This window comes from Culex quinquefasciatus, chromosome 2 (assembly GCF_015732765.1).
Source record: "Culex quinquefasciatus strain JHB chromosome 2, VPISU_Cqui_1.0_pri_paternal, whole genome shotgun sequence".
Taxonomy (NCBI): Eukaryota; Metazoa; Arthropoda; class Insecta; order Diptera; family Culicidae; genus Culex; species Culex quinquefasciatus.
The window spans coordinates 94,299,446-94,313,094 of NC_051862.1; the positions used below are offsets into that span (position 1 = coordinate 94,299,446).

The 13,649-nt window shown below is 33.7% G+C and overlaps 1 protein-coding gene across 1 annotated transcript in view; it reads left to right on the forward strand.

The window, feature by feature from the left end:
• The first annotated feature begins 6,665 nt into the window (after positions 1–6,665).
• LOC6036879 (hormone receptor 4) overlaps positions 6,666–13,649 on the forward strand; it is a 209,236-nt gene continuing 202,252 nt past the window's right edge. Inside the window, exon 1 of the mRNA XM_038250507.1 lies at positions 6,666–6,731. The gene's annotated coding sequence lies outside the window, so the exon portion shown is untranslated. The remainder of the gene's footprint in view (positions 6,732–13,649) is intronic.

Sequence of the window (13,649 nt, forward strand, 5' to 3'; positions counted from 1 at the left end):
ACTGATCAAGATTTTATGCCATTGGACTTTTTTTTTCATATCATTCAAAATGCAATTGCCTGGAATTTGCTTGGGTTTCAACAGTATCTATTGAAATTTTCACCATACACTGTCAAAAAAATCATGGTAATATTACATCTGGAAATATTATACAAAAATCGTCGAAATCGTCCAATGTGATAAATAATGTTTGACCAATATTGTACATGTACATTTTGTGGCCTACCCTATATTTGGAAAAAGATTAAAATTCTATCGATGACATCTCGGTTTACGATAACTTTTAAAATTTTAATAATTTTCAGCAAATGTAGGAACGAATCGCCTCAAACGGAAACCCTACGTTTTCTGTAAAACTAATTTACATGTAGGCAAACACTCATGACACTATAACCATGCCCATCACACTACCGCACCATCATCCCACCGAAATGCTTTCACTTTCTTTTGAAGCGTGACAAACCGTTTACTATTGGAGTAAATCAAATTAATTAACAGCCCTCACACTACCAACGCGTTCACCAGCAGTTAGTGGAAGTAAGGTTGTTGTTTACACTATGACACATCGGGAAATTTTCCAAGGTCTGAAACCGGTTGTGTTCAGTTGGTTTGAGTTTGTCTGGCAATTTAGAATGTAAAATTATTTAATTGAGTTAACCTCACTGATTTTTTTTTACATCTATGGCTTTAAAACTAAAACGAATAAACTAACATTATCCCAAGTTACGAAATGGGAGCTTTTCCTGCTCACGATTCGTCGTTCTCTCTGCGCTTAACAATTCTCCACCGTGAATAGTTTAAGTTCAACCGAAAAAAACCCCGTCTTCGTCGTTGTCGTCGTCGTCATCGTCTCGAAAGTAGGTGAAGGGTCGTCGACCTGCCGCAATAACTATTCTCTATAAAATCGCGCTCACTTTTTTTTTTCGTTCGTATATTTCGCTCTCACTCTCAGTGAAGCATTTTCTGTGTGTGTTGGCTCTCTGAACTACACTTTGGGGAGGGAGCTAATGTTTATGCTGCCGATGGCCACGAAAGCTTAAACGCTTTTTTCGAGCTTTTTTTTCTTCTCTCTCCCTTCCAGCTGTTGTGAACGGTATCAAGTGGTGGGAAAAACTCTTCATACTCTGATTTTTGAGCGCCTTTTCAATTTTAGTTTTTGTGACATTTCCCATCACTGGATCCACTATTGGTGGCCAATGCTAATCGATAAACTAGTTCGTACACACTCTCCCTCTCTCTCTTTAACTTGCTAGAGGAAACAGCATAGAGAGTTGTGTAAATCCGGCTTGTCTCATACAAAAAATACACATTTTTGCATACTTTTGGGGGACGCGCGAACGCAATCACTTCAGCCTGAATTGCGTCATCCGAGCGTCGTTACAGCGTCATTTTGGGATAACCGGTGGAGTGTTCTTCAGTGACGAATCTTATTATTCAATTCATTGTGACATCTTAAAAAACATGTTTGATCATCATTTATCGCCCAAAATAAGTTTGATTTTGTTAGGTGATGCCTAGGGTTAGTGAAATTTCACGATTTCGCGGACAGCGTGAAATCCGCGAAATTTTGCTTTTTCCGCGAAATCCCGTGAAATTGTACGTTTGTGTGAAAATGTAACTATTTTTCTAAAAATAATTTATCAAACTTAAATAGGATTAAAAATAATGATATTAACTACTGTAGAATTAAACGAGTGAATACCCTGGTTTGATTACTAATATAGGAACAGTGATTTTTAACGATTTTGTGGACGGCGTGAAATTCGTGAAATTTATCAATTTTCTCAATTACTTTTTTTTAATAACAACATAATAAATTTTTCATTCATAAAGAATATTTAAGTAAATTTTATTAGTTTTCAATTGAAAAGCTTGTTAGTAACCTTATAAAGAAATGTTCATATTTTTGAGTTTTATAGATACTAACTGAATAATATTTTCATTTGCTGTAATACAAATTTTACTGCTATCTTATTTGAAAGGTATAGTTAAAAAATGAAAAGAATCAAGCCTTGTTTCATTCAAAATAAAATGAAGAGTATGTTATATTTTTGAAATCACCTTTTAAAAAAATTTCATTTTTTCTGAGTCCAGTTTAAGTTTAACGATATTTGTTTATTTGGGTGGATAGTTCCCGTGAAACTTAAAAATGAGTACTTTTTTGTTTTCTTTTCTCATTTAGAATAAAAATTTCGATTTTGTTAAAAATTATACAAATGTTGGCTACTAAATTTTAAATTTAGTTTTTGAAAAGTGAGATGAAAACTTTTAAAATATGTTTAAAGGGCTAAATGTCGCAGAAAATTTAATTTATTTTAGTAACTTTGGCTGGACAAGATTTTAAAATATTGCTTTGATATTAAATTTTATAAAATGTAAAATTTTAAACCAGAAGCAAATCGACGAAAACTTTTTTGCTTTATTGGTGGAATATTGGAAAAAGTAGTTCAGTAAAAGAGAATACGCATGCTCTACATTTTGTTTCAAAATATATATAAAGCTCATCCATAAACCATGTGGAAACTTTTTTGAAAATTAAGACAATTTTTTTTGGTGTCACGTTCAAGTTTAGTGAAGATTTTTTAAGTTTATTGAAGAATAATAAACAATGAAGCATAAAAAAACTAGTTTTTGTGATTTAAACGTAGGAATTTTAGAGTTATTTTAACATTTTTCATGTTCCGCGAAATTTGCGTGAAATTTTGTGTTTTGAAATTGAGGTCCCCGTGAAATTTGCAATTTTCGAGCGTGAAAAATCACTAAGCCTACTGACATCACCTTCGTCAAAATAAACACTTAATATTACACACTGCATGTACATTTTATACAAACACAAAAAAAAGTTGCAACCGACGGGATTCAAACCCAGCACCAACAGTAAGGACTGGCGCCTTAGCATACTCGGCCATCAGACCGATGAAAAGCTGCAAGGATAAACGCATATATGAGCTCGACATTTCGGTCAAGTAGGTTTTTCATACTGATGGGCTACATATTTCAGGGTATTTGCATTTCAGGGTATATGCACATATATTTGCATAAAATAATGCAATATTTATTTTACACCCAGGCCTTTTACACGCAGATTACTACTTTTTTAGCTGTGTACCTCTGGCATCCTTGGTGCACAGCATAAAATTGTGTAAATTTGGAAGGTGTAATTTTAGTAGGATGAATAATGCCTCTTTTATGATATAATTTTACCTCAATTTAGACTGAGAAAACTTCATTACACCAGAAAAGTGGTAAAATTACACATTTTCAGAGGTAAAATTACACATTTTTTCGGACATAAAAGATGTAATATTACCATGTTTTTACTGTGTGAATAAACCATATGACGAGGGCAGGGTTACTACAGAATTCTTTTGAGAAGTTTTAGTGGTGGAATGATAGCTGAACAGTTCTCTACGAAATCGGTATTTTTTTTTAATTTTAATTTTTGTATTTTTTAATCCGGCTGAAACTTTTTTTAAGCCTTTGGTATGCCCAAAGAAGCTATTTTGCATCATTAGTTTGGCCATATAATCTTCCATACAAATTTGGCAGCTATCCATACAAAAATGATAAATGAAAATTCAAAAATCTATATCTTTTTGAAATATTTTTTTTATTGATTTGGTGTCTTCGGCAAAGTTGTTGGTATGGACGGTGCTCAAAATACCGTTTTTATAAAAAAAAAATGCTATCCGAGATTTTGGGGTCTATAGATTCCTTACACCATAGCGCATTTCTGTGCAAAAAATAAAAACATTCGCTGATATAGTTTTTGAGATACAGCCCTTTGAAGATGTTACATCCGATTTTCAATAAGAAAACCAAAGCAATCTGTACATTTTTAGCATTTCAAAGAATATGCAATTCGAGATAATGATGAATTTTGCTTTATAAGACTGTCAAGTATTTCTGGGCCAGGTTTCAGAAGGTTTGCTGATGTAGTTCTCGAAATACAGCCATTTTAAAATGTTATTTCCGATTTTTATATAGATTTTCTTAGAAAAAGTCGAAAATAATATTTTAATATCACAGAAAAAAAAATCATGGTAATATTACATCTGGGAAGTAGTACATCTTTTATGTCAGAAAAAAGGTGTAATTTTATCTCTGGAAATGTGTAATTTTACCACTTTTCTGGTGTAATGTCACTTTTTCAGTCTAAATTGAGGTAAAATTACATCATAAAAGAGGTAATATTCAACCTTCCAAAATTACAGCTTCCAAATTTACATTATTTTTTGCTATGTGGCTGTGTTTCAAAAACTACATCAGCAACCTTCTGAAACTTGGCCCAGAAATACTTGACAATCTTGTGAAGCTAAATTCATCATTATCTCGAAATTCATGTTCTTTAAAATGCTGAAAATTTATTGATTTTATAGATTTTCTTAGAAAACGTCGGAAATAACATTTTAAAATGCACAGAAAAAAAAATCATGGTAATATTACATCTGGGAAGTAGTACATCTTTTATGTCAGAAAAAAGGTGTAATTTTACCTCTGGAAATGTGTAATTTTACCACTTTTCTGGTGTAATGTCACTTTTTCAGTCTAAATTGAGGTAAATTTACATCAGAAAAGAGGTAATATTCAACCTTCCAAAATTACAGCTTCCAAATTTACATTATTTTTTGCTGTGTGGCTATATCTCAAGAACTACATCAGCAAACCTTCTGAAAATTGGCCCAGAGATACTTGACAGTCATATGAAGAAAAAAACATCATTATCTCGAATTGCATATACTTTGAATTGATTAAATTGTATAGATTGTTTTGGTTTTCTTGAAAATCGGATGTAACATGTTAAAAGGACTGTATCTCGAAAACTACATCAGCGTATGTTTTTATTTTTTGCACAGAGTGTAAGGAATCGATAGACCCCAAAATCTTGGAATGCGTATTTTTTCATAATAACGGTATTTTGAGCACCGTGTATTATATAAGGTATTGTATAAGGACTACACTGAAGAAAATAATTCACGGTAAAAAACATTTTGGTGATTTTTAATTTCACTTTTTGTCACTAAAACTTGATTTGCAAAAAACACTGTTTTTTCATTTTCTGATATGTTTTAGGGGACATAAAATGCCAACTTTTCAGAAATTTCCAGAATGGGCAAAAAATCTTTGACCGAGTTATGATTTTGTGAATCAATACCGATTGTTCCCAAAAAATCGAAATATTGATCGCAAAAACTTTTAAACATCTTTTTTCGATGTAAAATCGAATTTGCTATCAAAAAGTACTTAAGTGAAATTTCATAAAGTGCACAGTTTTTAAGTTGAAGCCATTTTCAAGTTGCTTTTTTGTCGCATTTATTTATTTTTTTAATTAAGTGCCCATGTTTTCCCACCTTTGAACAAAAACATATTTTTGAAAAGCTGAGATATTTTGCTTTCTGCACTTTGTTGATACGACCCTTAGTTGCTGAGATATGCAAATGTTTAAAAACGGGAAAATTGATGTTTTCTACACAGTAAAAAATAATGTAAATTTAGAAGCTGTAATTTTGGAAGGTTGAATATTACCTCTTTTATGTTATAATTTTACATCAATTTAGACTGAAAAAGTGACATTACACCAGAAACGAGGTAAAATTACACATTTCCAGAGGTAAAATTACACCTTTTTTTCTGACATAAAAGATGTACCCCTTCCCAGATGTAATATTACCATGATTTTTTTTTCTGTGTAAGTTTCACCCAAACAACCTACCATTTTCTAAAGTCGATATCTCAGCGTAATATTAAGTGCATGGCATGCTAGTCTTGATTTAAACATTTTGAAAATATTGTTTTCGACAAAATCAGAAAATTTCACGTATGTCCAAAACCAAAATGCAGAGACTTTTCTCAGCTATTCAAAAATATTTTTTTCAAAGGTGAGCAAACAAGGGCACTTATTTTTAAAAAATAACTGCGACTTTTTTTTAAAAAGTTATCTAAAAATGGCTTTAACTTTAAAACGGTTGGCAAATTGCATTTTACATCGAAAAATGGAGTTGATTTTTTTTTGCAAATTTCTACATTATTTATTGAAAAGCAATCAATCCACACTTTTATGTTCCTAACCCATTATTCAAATTCAAAATGCATTCTTCACCGGTCGAACCATGGTCCAAAGTCCTTGAATTGAAAGTCTAAAACATATCAAACCCAACTGATAAATAAACATCACTCTTTTTGATATGTTCTCGAAGCTTCGTGCGAATGTGCACTGATCCGCGAGCATTGCATTTGGCAGCAGTGCAACCCTGTTTTGCATAAACATTCTGGTCGCGAGAATTGATTTCTTGCACTCTCGACTCGCCGTTTCGTCGCTGCATGCATAACGTGCCTTTAAGATTTGCAACCCCTTGAGCATAGGAGTCAACCGAAGAAACCGGTGACGCATATTCTGCCTCACTGACTTGGCTTGTCATGACTTGGTGTGTGTGTGTGTGTGTGTATTTACGTTTTCGCTTCACTATGCATAACAACAATAAATTATTTATAAAATTTAACGTAAGCAAAAATAGCAAACCAAGTATTGACCTACATTTGTTCGTGCTGGTTTACACTTTTTTTTGCGGGCCACCAACAACATTTATTTTTTGTCGCTGTCTTTATGTTCCCAAACTGATTTGTATTTGTGTTTATTTATTTTTGCTTTCCGTTTTTACTTCCAGGTACATCACCCGAGCCGGCGAATTAAAGAGACAACCGGACAAAATGTTGCCGAATTTCTTGATAAGGTATTTAAACTTCCCAAAAAAATTAAAACGCTCCCACTAACACATTAACGAAAAATGCACACAAACCCACTAACACCAACTTGGATCACGTTGGAAATAGTCCAAGATTTATTTACTGACAAACTCTGACTGGCTGGCGTTGTTTACCAAGTCTAATTTTTGTGGATTTGTCTAACACAAAACCGAATCGATCTCAAAAGTCGCCGCAGTCGCATAATGTTATTGGATGCATTGAGGTGAGGGTAATTCGTTCACCGCAGTTGTTGAAACATGTGCGTGTGTGAGTGTGTGCAAATTTCGACGGGACCGATGGACGTGTGGCCATGAAAAATCCGGATCTAGACAGGATCGTTAGAATTAGCATGGAGCATAAAGATTGTGGATTCATAGTATAAAAGAAATTAACAAATATAACAGTTTTTTTTATATTTTATATCAATTATTCAATGTAATTTTTAAGTTTAGACTGAATTGAAACTGTTTTTGCAAGCTGAAAAAAGAATTGTGCACAGTAGCTCAAGATGTAGTTTTCATTTTTTTAAAGTTTCAATTCCAGAGTTTTTTTTAAAAAAAAGGTCTCATAAGTTATTGTCTTTCATATGTTCATAGGACATATTAAAAAAAAACTCTAGAATTGTATGTAAACTTCAGGTTATGAAAAACATGACAAATTTAATTATTTAAATAACCTAAAAGTGTAATATTTTTTTTCTCAATAAAAACAAGTTTGAATCAGGAAACGGACGGAATTATCGTATTCTTGGACCATTTCACACTAAGAACTTCAAAAAAAATTTAGGTTAAAAGTTAGCCGATTCAAACATTTTTCAAATTTCCTTAGAAAAATAGTCCGATTCAAATATTTGTACATCTGCAGATATTTTTAAAGGCTGCTAAGATAACACTTAACACTGTTTTTGGTGGCAAAAAAAAATACAAATGAAAAAATATATATTATAATAAAATTAATCATAGGCATGGTTACATCTCACCCCAGTTGGTCTGGGTTCGCTCCCAGTCGGCCCCGGTGGCATTTTTCTAGGGGATTTCTTTGATCAAAGAAAATGTTGGCCCCTGTCTTACCTAGAGGTTAGGTCGTCAGCTTAATCTAGGTGTAGGTGTCGTCTTCCTGGTTCCTGTCTCGTCAGAGTCGCTGTATGCAGTTGGACTCACAATCCAATGGTCGTCAGTTCAAATGCTTAGATGTAAAAAGAGGTTTGCAATTGCCTCAAAAATCAAACATTCGCATACCTAAGTTGTATTGTTGAATTGATTTTGATTTACCGCTGTAGATTGTCTTGAAATATTTGGTTGACGTCCGAAGGTAAAACACAAAAAAAAAGTTACATCGGACGGGATTCAAACCCAGCACCATCAGCAAGGACTGGCGCCTTAGCCCGCTCGGCTATCACAACGATGAGAAATGGAAAGGTTTTCCATACTGATGGGCTACATATTTCAGTGTGTAGTATTACATAAAATTTCATAAAATAATACAAAATTTATTTTAAACCTACGCCTTTTACACGCAGTTGGATTATTACTTTTTTATGTGTAATGCTGTAGAGCGAACAATTTGTTTTGTTGTCTCATATTTATAAAAATATAAATTTTATCATAAGCCTATAAACTTAGTTGTACACCCAAAGTTAAAGTCCATGCGTCCTTTCGCGCTACAACAACAACAAAGCGTGTTCATTCGTTCATTAAAACAGTTCATCTCATTGAGTGGCTCATATAAACAAATGACCGCCACTTAATCACCGAACTATGGTGGCCGATACGGCAAAGGCGCAGTTCATTATGTCAAATGTCTCGGGTTCAAGTCTCGTTATCGACACATTTTTTTTAAGAGTGATTTTTTTTTATTTGAAAGATGAACCCACGACTAAAGTACTCTCGGTAATTTCGGGATTTAACCTCTACGTCCGTTCACAGTGCCATTTTACTACCGAACCATGCTCTTTATCCTCTCGTAAACCGAAACCCAGTTCTCGGTGTAGAAACATTGAATTGTATTTTTTTTTTCTAATGAAGTTAAATTTGACGTCATTGATTCAATTTGATCACTTTATCGCAGAAACTAGTAAGCAAGCTTCCCATGCGCCAGTGACAAAGCACACCGAGGGTTTGGTTTTCTAGCTTCGGTACGAACCTGCACCCATTTATGTATTGGTATTTTGGTTCATCGTACCAGCGTGCCAAGGCACTCAGTTCATCTCCTCGGTTTAGTGTCTGGCACTCAACCGTGGCATGAACCCAGCGTGTGTACCGAGGTGCGTTCATTCGGTACAAGCCAAGGTTCGTTCCGAATCACTGTCACTGCGAGCCAGCAAACCGTTAGGTTGCACAGTTGTTGAAGTTTCGTCGCCTGCTTAGGTTGTTGTGTAGACTGTTTGCGTACGCGATCGTTAGTGCAATTGTTTTGAGAAGGATAAATTATTGAAAAAGTTGAAAAGGTAGATATATTAGTGTTTAGCGAGGACATTTTTTTTGTTGGAAAATCGTTTCAAACTGTCTGGATAAAATAGCATTGTGCATATTTCAACTTTTGTGTTGTGCATTTGGTTCATTCAAATATTACGTAACACTTTATGGTGGGTGGTGTAAAAGAAAGTTTTTCGGCTTTGTTATGCTATGAGTATTATTCGTTTCTATTAAATGCATTGGAATAAATTGGAATGTTTAAAAATTCACATAAAATCAATAAAATAACTCAAAGATTTGTATTTATTTTTTCAGAAACAAAATTATATATATATTTTTTTCTGAAAACAGATAATTTTTCAGAAAATTTCTGAGGCTGCTGTTTCCTGTAAAATTAAAGTTGGTTTTAGGTCACAGTTTTATTTAGATCCCTTTAGATCCAAATAATAATATCCATTATACAAATTTGGAAATCAATCTTAATTTCGAATTATAATCCTGATTTAAAAATAATTATTCATAGAGTATCAAAGCATGCCTTAAATGTCCTTACTATGATGCTTCGCAAATATTAGCATAATATCATAATATATGAACTAATTAAAATATACTTCAAGTCCTGTACTTGTCATCGTCATGATTGGACTATAGAAGAAATTAAACATCGCAAAACACATCAAAATAAGTTGACAAGCATTCATAGTTTCGCTAAGATAAATTTAAATTTTTATACTGGTTATTTTGAGTAAAATTTTTGAAGATGGGATAAAAACTTTCAGAAAATGTCTTAGGCCGTTGCAAATATTTTTTGAATTTCATGTCCCTCGGCTCTGACCAAAAAAAATTAAAAAAAAAATAAAAATTGAAACCACAAGCCTTGGTTTTAAAATTTGGGTGAAAAAAGTGTTTTAAAATGCATTTTACAGGCGTAAAGTTGCTTTCCAATCATTAGTTTCGAAAATATCGAGGTATTGACCGATTTTTTTTTCGCAAAGAAAAACTTTTCGTGGGACTGTGCACCCGGGCAGACGGTAATAACAAAATTAATAATATTTCAATAACAAATCCTGTTAAAATAACAAAAAGTGTTATTATTTTATCCGGAACTTCAACTTCAAGAAGAAAAAATAATAACAGTTACTGATAAAATAACAAGATTTGGTATTGAAGTGATATTATATTGAAAATGTTTAATAACACGCTAATAAGAGGAAATGTTATACATTTCAAAAACTCTCCTAATAACAAAATTTGTTATTCGTTCGGTATTCTGACTTAGAAATAAAATTACCATAAATCGCACAAATGGAAATTTCCTTTAAAGTTAACTTTAAAGTTTTTCAGTGTCCATAACACAATCCGTTATTATTTTTTCTTTTGTTAAATATGTTTAGATCTTTGGTATAATTTTGTCCAATTTAGTCGGGTTCATTAATTTGGCCATGAAATGGGGTCCTTAAGCTAAAATTATTCTAAAAAGTTGAAATTTTGAGAGTTGATTTTTTTTTTATTATTCAATACACCCCCTAAGGCTGGTACAAATATTTTTAAAAGTTTTTGTCACCCCCCTTCAAAATTGGCCCGAAAAATCAGGGGGCAAAAAAAATATTTTTACAATAAACTTCAAAATTTCCATGAAAATTCAAGTGCAACCAGCTGAAATCAAATTAAAATACATTCTTCTGCGTTTTAAATCATTTTTAGCATGTTTGGGATTATTAAAAAATCTTAAGATTTTTTGAAAATTTTCGATGCAAAATCTTTTTTTTCGATACAATTTTTGTTTTTGTCAGATCTTAGATTTTTTGAAAACTAATGATTGCAAAACAACTGAACAAGTGTAAATGCATTTTAAAACACATTTTCATTTAAATGTGTAGACTATGGCTTGTTATTTAAATTTTTATATTTTTTATTTTTTACCCCCTTGACCTCGGCTAGGCCGAGGGACAAAAACTTTTTTAAATATTTGCATCGGCCTAAGGGACTTTACTAAAATTGGCTAGAACTATGAAATAATTTTGACCAATTTACTTGTGGCTATTTATTTGCCCATGAAATGGGCTTAAATTAATGTGATAAAATTACCTTTTGAAAGTTGTTTTTTTTAAGTTTCCCGAACAGACGGTAATAACTAAATTCATGCCATTTCAATAACAAATACAGTCAAAATAACAAAAAGTGTTATGGAATATTCATGCAAAATCATTTTTTGCATAAGAGTTTAATAACAGTTTTTGTTATCATAACAAAATTTGTTTTTGGTCTGATATTGGTTGGAAGCCAAAACAACTTGGGAATAACATATTTTGTTATGGAGGAATATCTCCAATTGTTATTGAGGTGATCGGATTAGTTGTTAAAATAACAAAAAATAATAACAAAGATTTGTTCGAAAAATAACTGGAAATGTTATTAGTCTGTTATTACAATAACAATCCAATAACAAAAAAATCATAACGACGAATAACAAATTTTGTTATAAATAACTTATAACATTTTCAAATACCAAAAAATGTTATTCCCACGTTATTTCCGTCTGCTCGGGCATTGGTATTTCATGAAGATTTAAAATGTTTTCAAAGGAGTTCAAACAAGCTGAATATGATTATAAACGCAGTAAAATGCATTTTAACTGGTTTTCAGTTGATTAAATTTTAAATTTCATTAAAATTTTGAAGTCCCCCCCCCCTTGATTATTTATGCCAACTTCAAAGGGGGGGGGGGGAGGGTGACATAAATTTTGAAAAATATTTGCAACGGCCTTATTGGTCATAAAAATAAAAATAACATTAAAAATTATAAAAGAAAATTCAGTATTGACTTTACACGATTGTTCGATATTGTTTCTATTTTGCCTCGGGTTTGCTTTAAACTTTATTGAAAACAAGCTATTTTCATTTAAAAATTACAAATTTCACTCCGGATGTTTACTTGTAAAGATCGTTTTTCTAAATTATTTTATCCAACAATTTTACAATCTTACGAAACGCCAGGATTTGGACCACCCAAATATTCATTGTTAAAACATGTTTTACGATCTCTTCGGAGTTCCTCTGAAATGAAAAAAGCTTTTTTTTAAAGAAGAAAAACAGCTCCGATTTTTGGAGGTTCAGCGACTCGGACTCCAACTTCAGCTTTCCGAAAATTCCACCGAACAAATTCCAACTTCGACTCTGGCTTCTCAGAATGACTCATGATCTACATTCGTTTGTGCAAAGGGACCATCCATAAACCACGGGTACACTTTTTTGAGATCACTCAGACCCCCCCCTCTCCCCGCCGTCGTGGATCATTTCTATACAAACATTTTTTTTGTATGGAGCGTGGACAACCGCTAAATTCTCCCTACCTCTAAGGTATCCACGTGGTTTATGGATGGTCCCAAAATTGATTTTCCTAATTAGGGTTAGATGTACCTCAGATCATGGAGACGCATGATGTTTTTCTTAAAATCCTGCAAACAACCACCACCAAGTCGGAAATCGAGCTCCAAAGTTCAAAAGCTCATTTTCCGTGCGGCATTCCGAAACCGGTCAGGTACTGTTACACATGTGTATGCAATGCAAAGAGCCAGCCAGAGCCAGCGTGTGGCTCCGAGTAGACCTACCGCGGCAGCAGAGTATGCCAGCTGGATGCTGAAAAACGTGAGCACTGCCAGCGCACCACCGCCAGGGAACATTGACCGAGCGTCATTGAAACCGAAATTTATTGTGCAACTCGAGATAGTCAAGTCATACCACACATTCGCAGTAGCAATTTCTGCACAGCTGCCTGGCCCGGTGGTTAATCTCTGAGGTTGAGTCTTAACGGGGGGAGACCTAGGCCGCGCGACTGGCGACTTTTCATTTCGTTTAATAACTGTTCACAAGTTCAGCAAGTTTAGCCTGATTTGAAGGTAACTCTGGGCCGGGGTGGCTGTTGTCGCCGGGTAAAGGGCAAATCCATATGTGGGCGCAGTCTTTGGCGGGTACTCCATGGTCTTCTGGTTCGAAGGGCTCGTATGACCACCAGGGAGATTACGTGGATTTTATGGTGCTAATTGAACTGTTGATTGAGTCAATTATTTTAGTATGTTGCTGAATTGAAACACGCTTTTAATTGCCTTGATGTTTTTGCATTTATTTTTTTTTTCAGTTTTTGAAATATCTTTAAGGAAATTCTGTCACTTTCTTTACAACTTTATTTACAAACACGTCACACTGTCAATCACACCGTCGCTGCCGTTGAGGGCATGAGCAATTTGCCAGTTGCATCTACGCGCACAACACAAAAAAATGCCCAACGTCAACTACAACGACATCAACTACGAAGTCAGTCGTCGTCGTCGTCGTGAATGTTATGAATGATGCAGTTATGCAACCTCGGCTGACTGCCGCACACACACACAAACACTCAGTAATTATGTAGAACGTGCGTTTCGTTAAAACATGCCCGGTCCCCGGCTTCGTCTTATTTTTCCGCCCAAGGAGTGTTACTTGCCTTAAAATC